At 55.7% G+C, this 15,768-nt stretch overlaps 1 protein-coding gene across 1 annotated transcript in view; it reads left to right on the forward strand.

Annotated features, from left to right (window-relative positions):
* LOC132390339 (uncharacterized) overlaps window positions 1-15,768 on the forward strand; it is a 92,501-nt gene that overhangs the window by 1,184 nt on the left and 75,549 nt on the right. The gene's annotated exons all lie outside the window — the stretch shown is intronic.

A 15,768-nucleotide genomic window follows, 5' to 3' on the forward strand; every position in this document is an offset into this window, starting at 1 on the left:
CCCCTATACCCCTCCCCGTCACCATTACCCCCACACTCCCCTACACCCCTCCACGTCACCATTACCCCCACCCTCCCCTACACCCCTCCCCGTCACCATTACCCCCACACACCCATATACCCCTCCCCGTCACCATTACTCCCACCCTCCCCTACACCCCTCCCCGTCACCATTACCCCCACCCTCCCCTATACCCCTCCCCGTCACCATTACCCCCACCCTCCCCTATACCCCTCCCCGTCACCATTACCCCCACCCTCCCCTACACCCCTCCCCGTCACCATTACCCCCACCCTCCCCTACACCCCTCCCCGTCACCATTACCCCCACCCTCCCCTATACCCCTCCCCGTCACCATTACCCCCACCCTCCCCTACACCCCTCCCCGTCACCATTACCCCCACCCTCCCCTACACCCCTCCCCGTCACCATTACCCCCACCCTCCCCATACCCCTCCCCGTCACCATTACCCCCACCCTCCCCTATACCCCTCCCCGTCACCATTACCCCCACCCTCCCCTACACCCCTCCCCGTCACCATTACCCCCACCCTCCCCTATACCCCTCCCTGTCACCATTACCCCCACCCTCCCCTATACCCCTCCCTGTCACCATTACCCCCACCCTCCCCTATACCCCTCCCTGTCACCATTACCCCCACCCTCCCCTACACCCCTCCCCGTCACCATTACCCCCACCCTCCCCTACACCCCTCCCCGTCACCATTACCCCCACCCTCCCCTATACCCCTCCCCGTCACCATTACCCCCACCCTCCCCATACCCCTCCCCGTTACCATTAACCCCACCCCTATACCCCTCCCTGTCACCATTACCCCCAACCTCCCCTATACCCCTCCCTGTCACCATTACCCCCACCCTCCCCTATACCCCTCCCTGTCACCATTACCCCCACCCTCCCCTACACCCCTCCACGTCACCATTACCCCCACCCTCCCCATACCCCTCCCCGTTACCATTAACCCCACCCCTATACCCCTCCCTGTCACCATTACCCCCAACCTCCCCTATACCCCTCCCCGTCACCATTACCCCCACCCTCCCCTACACCCCTCCCCGTCTCCGTCACCCCCTCCCTCCCCTACACCCCTCCCCGTCTCCGTCACCCCCTCCCTCCCCCACACCCCTCCCCATCTCTGTCACCGCTCCCTCCCCTACACCCCTCCCCGTCTCCGTCACCCCCTCCCTCCCCTACACCCATCCCCCTCCATCACCCCATCCCTCCCCTACACCCCTCCTCGTCTCCGTCACCCCTCCCTCCCACACCCATCCCCGTCTCCGTCACCCCCTCCCTCCCCTACACCCATCCCCGTCTCCGTCAACCCCTCCCTCCCCTACATCCCGCCCCATCTCCGTCACACCTCCCTCCCCTACACCCCTCCCCGTCTCCGTCACCCTGTCCCTCCCCTACACCCCTCCCCGTCTCCGTCACCCTCTCCCACCCCTATTCCCCTCAACCCCTCCCACCCCTACACCCCTCCCCGTCTCCGTCACCCCTCCCTCCCCTACAACCCTCCCCGTCTCTGTCACCCCCTCCCTCCCCTACACCCCTCCCCGTCTCCGTCACCCCTTCCCTCCCCTACACCCTTCCCCGTTTCCGTCACCCCCTTCTTCCCCTACACCCCTCCCCATCTCAGTCACCCCCTCCCTCCCCTACACCCCTCCCCATCTCCGTCACCCCCTCCCACCCCTACACCCCTCCCCGTCTCCGTCACCCTCTCCCTCCCCTACACCCCTCCCCGTCTCCGTCACCCCCTCCCTCCCCTACATCCATCCCCGTCTCCGTCACCCCCTCCCTCCCCTACACCCCTCCCCGTCTCCGTCACCCCTCCCTCCCATACACCCCTGCCCGTCTCCGTCACCCCCTCCCCCCCTACACCCCTTCCCGTCTCCGTCACCCCTCCCTCCCCTACACCCCTCCCCGTCTCTGTCACCCCCTCCCCCCCATACCACTCCCCATCTTCGTCACCCCTTCCCACCCCTACACCCCTCCCCGTCTCCGTCACCCCCTCCCTCCCCTACACCCCTCCCCGTCTCCGTCACCCCTCCCTCCCCTACACCCCTCCCCGTCTCCGTCACCCCTCCCTCCCCTACACCCCTCCCAATCTCCGTCACCCCTCCCTCCCCTACACCCCTCCCCGTCTCCGTCACCCCCTCCCCCCCATACCCCTCCCCATCTTCGTCACCCCTTCCCACCCCTACACCCCTCCCCGTCTCCGTCACCCCTCCCTCCCCTACACCCCTCCCCGTCTCCGTCACCCCCTCCCTCCCCTACACCCCTCCCCGTCTCCGTCACCACCTCCCTCCCCTACACCCCTCCCCGTCTCCGTCACCCCTCCGTCACTTACGCCCCTCCCCGTCTCCGTCACCCCCTCCCTCCCCTACACCCCTCCCCGTCTCCGTCACCCCTCCCCCCCATACCCCTCCCCGTCTCCGTCACCCCCTCCCTCCCCTACACCCCTCCCCGTCTCCGTCACCACCTCCCTCCCCTACACCCCTCCCCATCTCCGTCACCCCTCCGTCACTTACGCCCCTCCCCGTCTCCGTCACCCCCTCCCTCCCCCACACCCCTCCCCGTCTCCGTCACCCCCTCCCACCCCTACACCCCTCCCCGTCTCCGTCACCCCTCCCTCCCCTACACCCCTCCCCGTCTCCGTCACCCCCTCCCCCCCACACCCATCCCTGTCTCCGTCACCCCCTCCCTCTCCTACACCCCTCCCCGTCTCCGTCACCCCTCCCTCCCCTACACCCCTCCCCGTCTCCGTCACCCCCTCCCCCCCACACCCATCCCCGTCTCCGTCACCCCTCCCTCCGCTACACCCCTCCTTCCTTTGCAAGAGCTTTTGGTATCGCTGGAGTGACTCTGTCTGTGTTTGCCCTCTACTGGGGTGTAAGGGATATGGCAGGGGATCTGATACCCCCTCAGGGACCTTGAGGCTGGGAGTGGAGGCGAGGGGAGGAGGTGGGGAAAGAGAGGGGCGAGGGTGGGGATGGTGAAAAAAGTGAGGGGGAGAGAGGCGGGGTTGGAGGAGAAAGTGATGGGAAGGAGGGGGGATGGGAGAGGGCTAGGAAGAGGATAGACGAAAGGAAGGGTGCTGTGAAGAGGGGAAAGAGGGGTCCAGAGGGGGAGGGAGTTTGGGCGGGAAGATGAAAGAGCTGAGAGAAATGAGCCTCTGATGTGGTTCAGAGGGCAGAATGAGGCTGTTCAGCCCATCGGCTCTACCTCGCCACAGCTGATTTACTATCCCTCACGAACCCCGTGCTCCTGCCCTCTCGCAGTTATATGGCCCAGATAACCATATCACAATTACAGCCCGGAAACAAGACATCTCGGCCCTTCTAGTCCGTGTCGAACGCTTACTCTCACCTAGTCCCACTGGCCCATATAACCATATTACAATTACAGCACGGAAACAGGCCATCTCGGCCCTTCTAGTCCGTGCCGAACGCTTACTCTCACCTAGTCCCACTGGCCCATATAATCATATCACAATTTCAGCACGGAAACAGGCCGTCTCGGCCTTTGTAGTCCGTGCCGAACCCTTACTCTCACCTAGTCCCACTGGCCCATAAAACCATATCACAATTACAGACGGAAACAGGCCATCTCGGCCCTTCTAGTCCGTGCTGAACGCTTACTCTCACCTAGTCCCACTGGCCATATAACCATATAACAATTACAGCACGGAAGCAGGCCGTCTCGGTCCTTCTAGTCCGTGCTGAACGCTTACTCTCACCTAGTCCCACTGGCCCATATAACCATATCACAATTACAGCATGGAAACAGGCCGTCTCGGTCCTTCTAGTCCGTGTCGAACGCTTACTCTCACCTAGTCCCACTGGCCATATAACCATATAACAATTACAGCACGGAAACAGGCCATCTCGGCCCTTCTAGTCCGTGCCGAACGGTTACTCTCACCTAGTCCCACTGACCCATATAACCATATCACAATTACAGCATGGAAACAGGCCGTCTCGGTCCTTCTAGTCCGTGTCGAACGCTTACTCTCACCTAGTCCCACTGGCCATATAACCATATAACAATTACAGCACGGAAACAGGCCGTCTCAGCCCTTCTAGTCCGTGCCGAACGCTTACTCTCACCTAGTCCCACTGGCCCATATAACCATATCACAATTACAGCATGGAAACAGGCCGTCTTGGTCCTTCTAGTCCGTGTCGAACGCTTACTCTCACCTAGTCCCACTGGCCATATAACCATATAACAATTACAGCACGGAAACAGGCCGTCTCGGCCCTTCTAGTTCGTGCCCAACGCTGACTCTCACCTAGTCCCACTGGCCCATAAAACCATATCACAATTACAGCACGGAAACAGGCCATCTCGGCCCTTCCAGTCCGTGCCGAACGCTTACTCTCACCTAGTCCCACTGGCCCATATAACCATATCACAATTACAGCACGGAAACAGGCCGTCTCGGCCCTTCTAGTCCGTGCCGAATGCTTACTCTCACCTAGTCTCACTGGCCCATATAAGCATATCACAATTACAGCACGGAAACAGGCCGTCTCGGCCCTTCTAGTCCGTGCCGAACGCTTACTCTCACCTAGTCTCACTGGCCCATATAACCATATAACAATTACAGCACGGAAACAGGCCATCTCGGCCCTTCTAGTCAGTGCCGAATGCTACCTCTCACCTAGTCCCACTGGCCCATATAACCATATAACAATTACAGCACGGAAACAGGCCATCTCGGCCCTTCTAGTCAGTGCCGAATGCTACCTCTCACCTAGTCCCACTGGCCCATATAACCATATCACAATTACACACGGAAACAGGCCATCTCGGCCCTTCTAGTCCGTGCCAAAATCTTACTCTCACCTAGACCCAATGGCCCGTATAACCATATCACAATTACAGCAAGGAAACAGGTCATCTCGGCACTTCTAGTCCGTGCCGAACGCTTACTCTCACCTAGTCCCACCGACCCGCACTCAGCCCATAACCTTCCATTCCTTTCCTGTCCAGACTCCTATCCAATTTTACTTTAAATGACAATACCGAGCCTGCCTCTACCACTTCTACCTGAAGCTCGTTCCACACAGCTACCACTCTCTGAGTAAAGAAACCCCACCTCTTATCCCGAAACTTTTGCCCTCTATCTCTCAACTCATGTCCTCTTGTTTGAATCTCCCATACCCTCAATGGGAAAAGCCTATCCACGTCAACTCTATCTATCCCCCTCATAATTTTAAATACATCTATTAAGTCCCCCCTCAACCTTCTACGCTGCAACGAATAAAGACCTAACTTGTTCAACCTTTCCCTGTAACTTCGGAGCTGAAACCCAGGTAACATTCTAGTAAATCTCCTCTGTACTCTCTCTATTTTGTTGACATCTTTCCTATAATTCTGTGTCCAGAACTGTACACAATACTCCAAATTCGGCCTCACAAATGCCTTGAAGGATTTTAACATTACATCCCAACTATATTCAGTGCTGTGATTTATAAAGGCCAGCATACCAAAAGCTTTCTTCACCACCCTATCCACATGGGATTCCACATTCAGGGAACTGTGCTTAGCTCGATTTTGGACCAGGTTAAAGTTATAGTGTCGTTGTTAACAGTGATGACAGCTATCACAATTTGTAAAAGGGATACCAATCGGCAAGGAAAGTGGGCCAAGCAGAGGCAAATGCAGTTTAATTCAGATAAGCGTGAGGCGTTGTATTTTGGGATGACAAACCAGGGACGAACTTTCACAGTTAACGGGGACCCAGGAATGACAGGTAGGTCAGAGGGACAGGGACACAGTTCCCTGAGAGTGGAGTCACGGGTAGACGGGTCCCCTGGGGAGTGTTGTGGGACAGAGGGACCCAGGGGTACAGGGACACGGTTCCCTGAAAGTGGAGACACAGGTAGACGGGGACCTTAGGGAGTGTTGTGGAACAGAGGGACCAAGGGGTACAGGGACACTGTTCCCTGAAAGTGGAGTCACGGGTAGACGGGGACCCTGGGGAGTGTTGTGGGACAGAGGTACCCTGGGGTACAGGGACACGGTTCCCTGAAAGTGGAGTCACGGGTAGACGGGGAGCCTGGGGAGTGTTGTGGGACAGAGGGACCCAGGGGTACAGGGACACGGTTCCCTGAAAGTGGAGTCACGGGTAGACGGGGCCCCTGGGGAGTGTTGTGGGACAGAGGGGCCCAGGGGTACAGGGACACCTTTCCCTGAAAATGGAGTCACGGGTAGACGGGGACCCTGGGGAGTGTTGTGGGACAGAGGGACCCAGGGGTACAGGGACACGGTTCCCTGAAAGTGGAGTCACGGGTAGCCGGGGACCCTGGGGAGTATTGTGGAACAGAGGGACCCAGGGGTACAGGGACGGTTCCCTGAAAGTGGAGTCACGGGTAGACGGGGACCCTGGGGAGTATTGTGGAACAGAGGGACCCAGGGGTACAGGGACACGGTTCCCTGAAAGTGGAGTCACGGGTAGACGGGGAACCTGGGGAGTGTTGTGGGGCAGAGGGTCCCAGGGGTACAGGGACACTGTTCCCTGAAAGTGGAGTCACGGGTAGACGGGGACCCTGGGGAGTGTTGTGGAACAGAGGGTCCCTGGGGTACAGGGTCACGGTTCCCTGAAAGTGGAGTCACGGGTAGACGGGAACCCTGGAGAGTGTTGTGGAACAGAGGGACCCAGCCGTACAGGGACACCTTTCCCTGAAAATGGAGTCACGGGTAGACGGTGACCCTGGGGAGTGTTGTGGAACAGAGGGACCCAGCCGTACAGGGACACGGTTCCCTGAAAGTGGAGTCACGGGTAGACGGGGACCCCGGGGAGTATTGTAAAACCGAGAGACCCAGGGGTACAGGGACACGGTTCCCTGAAAGTGGAGTCACAGGTAGACGGGACGGTGAAGAAGGCGTTCTACACGCGGGCCTTCATCATTCGGGACACTGAGTACGGGAGTCGGGGGGTCACGTCCCAGTTGTACAAGACGTCGTTGAGTCTGGTGTCCTGTTCGGGTCACCCTGCTGGGGGAGAGATGCCCCTGAGCTGGAGGGAGATTTACGAGGATGTTGCCGGGACTCGGGGGACTGAGTTACGGAGGTGTGTCGGGCAGGTAGGGACTTTATTCCTTGGAGGGTAGGGGTGGCCTAACAGAGGGGTATAAAACCATGAGTGGCACAGATAGGGTGAACGTGCGCAGTCTTTTCCCCACGGTTGGGGAATCGAGAACCAGAGGGCACAGGGTTAAGGTGAGAGTGGGAGAGCGATTGAGTGGGGACCTGTCGGGCAGATTCATTCAGGTAGGCAGACAGACGATGGACAATACAAGGGATATGTGAGAAGGAGAAGTTATCTCGATATCAGAGGAATTTAAAAGGCTGAACGCACCGCCCTCTGTTCACTCACAGACGTGAGCGAAGCACGTACTCGCAGACCGGACCCAGCTGGGAGAATTCCTCCCCGAGGCACTTCCCTCTCCTCGCTCCATTAATTCTCACCTGCCCGGGCAGGCGGGGAGGGAGGTCGGCGGCTGGGAGGGAGAGAGCTGCCCGGGGCGCGTTGCCTGCATGGAGAGCGGCTGAAGGTCGCGGGTAATGGCCCGACGAGGTCTGGCTGGCTTCCGCTGGCCGGGGTTGGGAGGGAGGAGGGAGCGGCTGCGAGAGAGGGGGCCCAAGCACAGCAGCCGAGGCTGATCCGCAGACAAAACGGCAGCAGCTTGGGATCTGGGAGCGGAGCCCAGCAGCCCCTCACAGACGTCTCCCCCACCCCCTGGTCCGGCGGCCGAGGCTCATCCGGAGGCAGAACGGCAGCGGCTCAGGCCGTTTGGCCCATCGAGCTTTCCTCCACCATTTCACCCGGGCCGATGCATTTCCCGTCTCGGCCCCGCATCCTGTCTCCTTCATGCTCTGACCTACCAATAATCCGTCATCTCTGCCTTCCGTAAATCACCTGTCTCCACAGGTCATTCCACAGATTGACCACGCGCTGGGTAAAGTAATTCTGCCTCGTCTACTTTCTAAATGGACATCACTCTATTCTGAGGGTCCGCTGGTCATAGACTCCCCCACTACAGGAAACATCCTCTCCACATCCACTCTATCTGTGTCCTCTGGTCCTAGACTCCCCCACTATAGGAAATATCCTCTCCACATCCACTCTATCTGTGTCCTCTGGTCCTAGACTCCCCCACTACAGGAAACATCCTCTCCACATCCACTCTATCTGTCTCCTCTGGTGCAAGACTCCCCCACTACAGGAAACATCCTCTCCACATCCACTCTATCTGTGTCCTCTGGTCCTAGACTCCCCCATGATAGGAAACATCCTCTCCTCATCCATTCTATCTGTGTCCTCTGGTCCTAGACACCCCCTACTACAGGAAACAACCTCTCCACATCCACTCAGTCTGTGTCCTCTGGTCCTAGACTCCCCCACTACAGGAAACATCCTCTCCACATCCACTCTGTCTGTTTCCTCTGGTCCTAGGCTCCCCCACTGTAGGAAACATCGTCTCCACATCCACTCTATCTGTGTCCTCTGGTCCTAGACTCCCCCACTACAGGAAACATCCTCACCACATCCACTCTATCTGTGTCCTCTGGTCCTACACTCCCTCTCTACAGGAAACATCCTCTCCACATCCACTCTATCTGTGTCCTCTGGTCCTAGACTCGCTCACGATAGGAAACATCCATTCCACATCCACTCTATTTGTGTCCTCTGGTCCTAGACACCCCCACTACAGGAAACATCCTCTCCACATCCACTCTGTCTGTGTCCTCTTGACATAGACTCCCCCACTACAGGAAACATCCTCTCCACATCCACTCTATCTGTGTCCTCTGGTCCTAGACTCCCCCCTACAGGAAACATCCTCTCCACATCCACTCTATCTGTGTCCTCTGGTCCTAGACTCCCCCATGATAGGAAACATCCTCTCCACATCCATTCTATCTGTGTCCTCTGGTCCTAGACACCCCACACTACAGGAAACATCCTCTCCACATCCACTCTGTCTGTGTCCTCTGGTCCTAGACTCCCCCACTACAGGAAACATCCTCTCACATCCACTCTGTCTGTTTCCTCTGGTCCTAGACTCCCCCACTGTAGGAAACATCATCTCCATACCCACTCTAGCTGTGTCCTCTGGTCCTAGACTCCCCCACTACAGGAAACATCCTCTCCACATCCACTCTGTCTGTGTCCTCTGGTCCTAGACTCCCCCACTACAGGAAACATCCTCACCACATCCACTCTATCTGTGTCCTCTGGTCCTACACTCCCTCTCTACAGGAAACATCCTCTCCAAATCCACACTATCTGTGTCCTCTGGTCCTAGACTCCCCCACTACAGGAAACCTCCTGTCCACATCCACTCTATCTGTGTCCTCTGGTCCTAGACTCCCCCACAGCAGGAAACATCCTCTCCACATCCACTCTATCTGTGTCCTCTGGTCCTAGACTCCCCCACTACAGGAAACATCCTCTCCACATCCACTCTATCTGTGTCCTCTGGTCCTAGACTCCCTCACGATAGGAAACATCCTCTCCACATCCACTCTATCTGTCTCCTCTGGTCCAAGACTCCCCCACTACAGGAAACATCCTCTCCACATCCACTCTCTCTGTGTCCTCTGGTCCTAGACTCCCTCACGATAGGAAACATCCTCTCCACATCCACTCTGTCTGTGTCCTCTGGTCCTACACTCCCCCACTACAGGAAACATCCTCTCCACATCCACTCTATCTGTGTCCTCTGGTCCTAGACTCCCCCACTACAGGAAACATCCTCTCCACATCCACTCTATCTGTGTCCTCTGGTCCTAGACTCCCCCACTACAGGAAACATCATCTCCACATCCACTCTATCTGTCTCCTCTGGTCCAAGACTCCCTCACGATAGGAAACATCCTCTCCACATCCACTCTGTCTGTGTCCTCTGGTCCTAGACTCCCCCACTACAGGAAACATCCTCTCCACATCCACTCTATCTGTGTCCTCTGGTCCTAGACTCCCCCACTACAGGAAACATCCTCTCCACATCCACTCTATCTGTGTCCTCTGGTCCTAGACTCCCCCACTACAGGAAACATCCTCTCCACATCCACTCTATCTGTGTCCTCTGGTCCTAGACACCCCCCACTACAGGAAACAACCTCTCCACATCCACTCTGTCAGTGTCCTCTGGTCCTAGACTCCCCCACTACAGGAAACATCCTCTCCACATCCACTCTGTCTGTTTCCTCTGGTCCTAGGCTCCCCCACTGTAGGAAACATCGTCTCCACATCCACTCTATCTGTGTCCTCTGGTCCTAGACTCCCCCACTACAGGAAACATCCTCACCACATCCACTCTATCTGTGCCCTCTGGTCCTACACTCCCTCTCTACAGGAAATATCCTCTCCACATCCACTCTATCTGTGTCCTCTGGTCCTAGACTCCCCCACTACAGGAAACATCCTCTCCACATCCACTCTATCTGTGTCCTCTGGTCCTAGACTCGCTCACGTTAGGAAACATCCATTCCACATCCACTCTATTTGTGTCCTCTGGTCCTAGACACCCCCACTACAGGAAACATCCTCTCCACATCCACTCTGTCTGTGTCCTCTTGACCTAGACTCCCCCACTACAGGAAACATCCTCTCCACATCCACTCTATCTGTGTCCTCTGGTCCTAGACTCCCCCACTACAGGAAACATCCTCTCCACATCCACTCTATCTGTGTCCTCTGTTCCTAGACTCCCCCATGATAGGAAACATCCTCTCCACATCCATTCTATCTGTGTCCTCTGGTCCTAGACTCCCCCACTACAGGAAACATCCTCTCCACATCCACTCTGTCTGTGTCCTCTGGTCCTAGACTCCCCCACTACAGGAAACATACTCTCCACATCCACTCTATCTGTGTCCTCTGGTCCTAGACTCCCCCACTACAGGAAACATCCTCTCCACATCCACTCTATCTGTGTCCTCTGGTCCTAAACTCCCCCACAGCAGGAAACATCCTCTCCACATCCACTCTATCTGTGTCCTCTGGTCCTAGACTCGCTCACGATAGGAAACATGCATTCCACATCCACTCTATCTGTGTCCTCTGGTCCTAGACTCCCCCACTACAGGAAACATCCTCTCCACATCCACTCTATCTGTGTCCTCTGGTCCTAGACTTCCTCACGATAGGAAACATCCTCTCCACATCCACTCTATCTGTGTCCTCTGGTCCTAGACTCCCCCACTATAGGAAACATCCTCTCCACATCCACTCTGTCTGTGTCCTCTGGTCCTAGACTCCCCCACTACAGGAAACATCCTCTCCACATCCACTCTATCTGTGCCCTCTGGTCCTAGACTCCCCCACTACAGGAAACATCCTCTCCACATCCACTCTATCTGTGTCCTCTGGTCCTAGACTCCCCCACTACAGGAAACATCCTCTCCACATCCACTCTATCGGTGTCCTCTGCTCCTAGACTCCCCGCCTACAGGAAACATCCTCTCCACATCCACTCTATCTGTGTCCTCTGGTCCTAGACTCGCTCACGATAGGAATCATCCATTCCACATCCACTCTATCGGTGTCCTCTGGTCCGAGACTCCCCTACTACAGGAAACATCCTCTCCACATCCACTCTCTCTGTGTCCTCTGGTCCTAGGCTCCCCCACTACAGGAAACATCCTCTCCACATCCACTGTATCTGTGTCCTCTGGTCCTAGACTCCCCCACTACAGGAAACATCCTCTCCACATCCACTCTGTCTGTTTCCTCTGGTCCTAGACTCCCTCTCTACAGGAAACATCCTCTCCAAATCCAGTCCATCTGTGTTCACGGGTCCTAGATTCCCCCACTACAGGAAACATCCTCTCCACATCCACTCTATCTGTGTCCTCTGGTCCTAGACTCCCCACCTACAGGAAACATCCTCTCCACATCCACTCTATCTGTGTCCTCTGCTCCTAGACTCCCCACCTGCAGGAAACATCCTCTCCACATCCACTCTATCTGTGTCCTCTGGTCCTAGACTCCCCCACTACAGGAAACATCCTCTCCACATCCACTCTATCTGTGTCCTCTGGTCCTAGACTACTCCACTACAGGGAACATCCTCTCCACATCCACTCTATATGTGTCCTCTGGTCTGAGACACCCCCACTACAGGAAACATCCTCTCCACATCCATTCTATCTGTGTCCTCTGGTCCTAGACTCCCCCACTACAGGAAACATCCTCTCCACATCCACTCTGTCTGTGTCCTCTGGTCCTAGACTCCCCCACTACAGGAAACATCCTCTCCACATCCACTCTATCTGTGCCCTCTGGTCCTAGACTCCCCCACTACAGGAAACATCCTCTCCACATCCACTCTATCTGTGTCCTCTGGTCCTAGACTCCCCCACTACAGGAAACATCCTCTCCACATCCACTCTATCGGTGTCCTCTGCTCCTAGACTCCCCGCCTACAGGAAACATCCTCTCCACATCCACTCTATCTGTGTCCTCTGGTCCTAGACTCGCTCACGATAGGAATCATCCATTCCACATCCACTCTATCGGTGTCCTCTGGTCCGAGACTCCCCTACTACAGGAAACATCCTCTCCACATCCACTCTCTCTGTGTCCTCTGTTCCTAGGCTCCCCCACTACAGGAAACATCCTCTCCACATCCACTGTATCTGTGTCCTCTGGTCCTAGACTCCCCCACTACAGGAAACATCCTCTCCACATCCACTCTGTCTGTTTCCTCTGGTCCTAGACTCCCTCTCTACAGGAAACATCCTCTCCAAATCCAGTCCATCTGTGTTCACGGGTCCTAGATTCCCCCACTACAGGAAACATCCTCTCCACATCCACTCTATCTGTGTCCTCTGGTCCTAGACTCCCCACCTACAGGAAACATCCTCTCCACATCCACTCTATCTGTGTCCTCTGCTCCTAGACTCCCCACCTGCAGGAAACATCCTCTCCACATCCACTCTATCTGTGTCCTCTGGTCCTAGACTCCCCCACTACAGGAAACATCCTCTCCACATCCACTCTATCTGTGTCCTCTGGTCCTAGACTACTCCACTACAGGGAACATCCTCTCCACATCCACTCTATATGTGTCCTCTGGTCTGAGACACCCCCACTACAGGAAACATCCTCTCCACATCCATTCTATCTGTGTCCTCTGGTCCTAGACTCCCCCACTAAAGGAAACATCCTCTCCACATCCACTCTATCTGTGTCCTCTGGTCCTAGACTCCCCCAATGTAGGAAACATCATCTCCACATCCACTCTATCTGTGTCTTCTGGTCCTAGACTTCCCCACTACAGGAAACATCCTCTCCACATCCACTCTGTCTGTTTCCTCTGGTCCTAAACTCCCCCACTACAGGAAACATCCTCTCCACATCCACTCTATCTGTGTCCTCTGGTCCTAGACTCCCCCACTGTAGGAAACATCCTCTCCACATCTACTCTATATGTGTCCTCTGTTCTGAGACTCCCCCACTACAGGAAACATCCTCTCCACATCCATTCTATCTGTGTCCTTTGGTCGTAGACTCCCGCACTACAGGAAACATCCTCTCCACATCCACTCCAGCTGTGTCCTCTGGTCCTAGGCTCCTCCACTGTAGGAAACATCGTCTCCACATCCAGTCTATCTGTGTCCTCTGGTCCTAGACTCCCCCACTACAGGAAACATGCTCTCCACATCCATTCTATCTGTGTCCTCTGGTCCTAGACACCCCACACTACAGGAAACATCCTCTCCACATCCACTCTGTCTGTGTCCTCTGGTCCTAGACTCCCCCACTACAGGAAACATCCTCTCCACATCCACTCTATCTGTGTCCTCTGGTCCTAGACTCCCCCACTACAGGAAACATCCTCTCCACATCCACTCTATCTGTGTCCTCTGTTCCTAGACTCCCCCATGATAGGAAACATCCTCTCCACATCCATTCTATCTGTGTCCTCTGGTCCTAGACTCCCCCACTACAGGAAACATCCTCTCCACATCCACTCTGTCTGTGTCCTCTGGTCCTAGACTCCCCCACTATAGGAAACATACTCTCCACATCCACTATCTGTGTCCTCTGGTCCTAGACTCCCCCACTACAGGAAACATCCTCTCCACATCCACTCTATCTGTGTCCTCTGGTCCTAAACTCCCCCACAGCAGGAAACATCCTCTCCACATCCACTCTATCTGTGTCCTCTGGTCCTAGACTCGCTCACGATAGGAAACATGCATTCCACATCCACTCTATCTGTGTCCTCTGGTCCTAGACTCCCCCACTACAGGAAACATCTTCTCCACATCCACTCTATCTGTGTCCTCTGGTCCTAGACTTCCTCACGATAGGAAACATCCTCTCCACATCCACTCTATCTGTGTCCTCTGGTCCTAGACTCCCCCACTATAGGAAACATCCTCTCCACATCCACTCTGTCTGTGTCCTCTGGTCCTAGACTCCCCCACTACAGGAAACATCCTCTCCACATCCACTCTATCTGTGCCCTCTGGTCCTAGACTCCCCCACTACAGGAAACATCCTCTCCACATCCACTCTATCTGTGTCCTCTGGTCCTAGACTCCCCCACTACAGGAAACATCCTCTCCACATCCACTCTATCGGTGTCCTCTGCTCCTAGACTCCCCGCCTACAGGAAACATCCTCTCCACATCCACTCTATCTGTGTCCTCTGGTCCTAGACTCGCTCACGATAGGAATCATCCATTCCACATCCACTCTATCGGTGTCCTCTGGTCCGAGACTCCCCTACTACAGGAAACATCCTCTCCACATCCACTCTCTCTGTGTCCTCTGGTCCTAGGCTCCCCCACTACAGGAAACATCCTCTCCACATCCACTCTATCTGTGTCCTCTGGTCCTAGACTCCCCCACTACAGGAAACATCCTCTCCACATCCACTCTGTCTGTTTCCTCTGGTCCTAGACTCCCTCTCTACAGGAAACATCCTCTCCAAATCCACTCCATCTGTGTTCACGGGTCCTAGATTCCCCACTACAGGAAACATCCTCTCCACATCCACTCTATCTGTGTCCTCTGGTCCTAGACTCCCCACCTACAGGAAACATCCTCTCCACATCCACTCTATCTGTGTCCTCTGCTCCTAGACTCCCCACCTACAGGAAACATCCTCTCCACATCCACTCTATCTGTGTCCTCTGGTCCTAGACTCCCCCACTACAGGAAACATCCTCTCCACATCCACTCTATCTGTGTCCTCTGGTCCTAGACTACTCCACTACAGGGAACATCCTCTCCACATCCACTCTATATGTGTCCTCTGGTCTGAGACACCCCCACTACAGGAAACATCCTCTCCACATCCATTCTATCGGTGTCCTCTGGTCCTAGACTCCCCCACTAAAGGAAACATCCTCTCCACATCCACTCTATCTGTGTCCTCTGGTCCTAGACTCCCCCACTGTAGGAAACATCATCTCCACATCCACTCTATCTGTGTCTTCTGGTCCTAGACTCCCCCACTACAGGAAACATCCTCTCCACATCCACTCTGTCTGTTTCCTCTGGTCCTAAACTCCCCCACTACAGGAAACATCCACTCCACATCCACTCTATCTGTGTCCTCTGGTCCTAGACTCCCCCACTGTAGGAAACATCCTCTCCACATCTACTCTATATGTGTCCTCTGTTCTGAGACTCCCCCACTACAGGAAACATCCTCTCCACATCCATTCTATCTGTGTCCTTTGGTCGTAGACTCCCGCACTACAGGAAACATCCT

The sequence above is a fragment of the Hypanus sabinus genome, unplaced genomic scaffold (assembly GCF_030144855.1).
Source record: "Hypanus sabinus isolate sHypSab1 unplaced genomic scaffold, sHypSab1.hap1 scaffold_865, whole genome shotgun sequence".
Classification (NCBI taxonomy): Eukaryota; Metazoa; Chordata; class Chondrichthyes; order Myliobatiformes; family Dasyatidae; genus Hypanus; species Hypanus sabinus.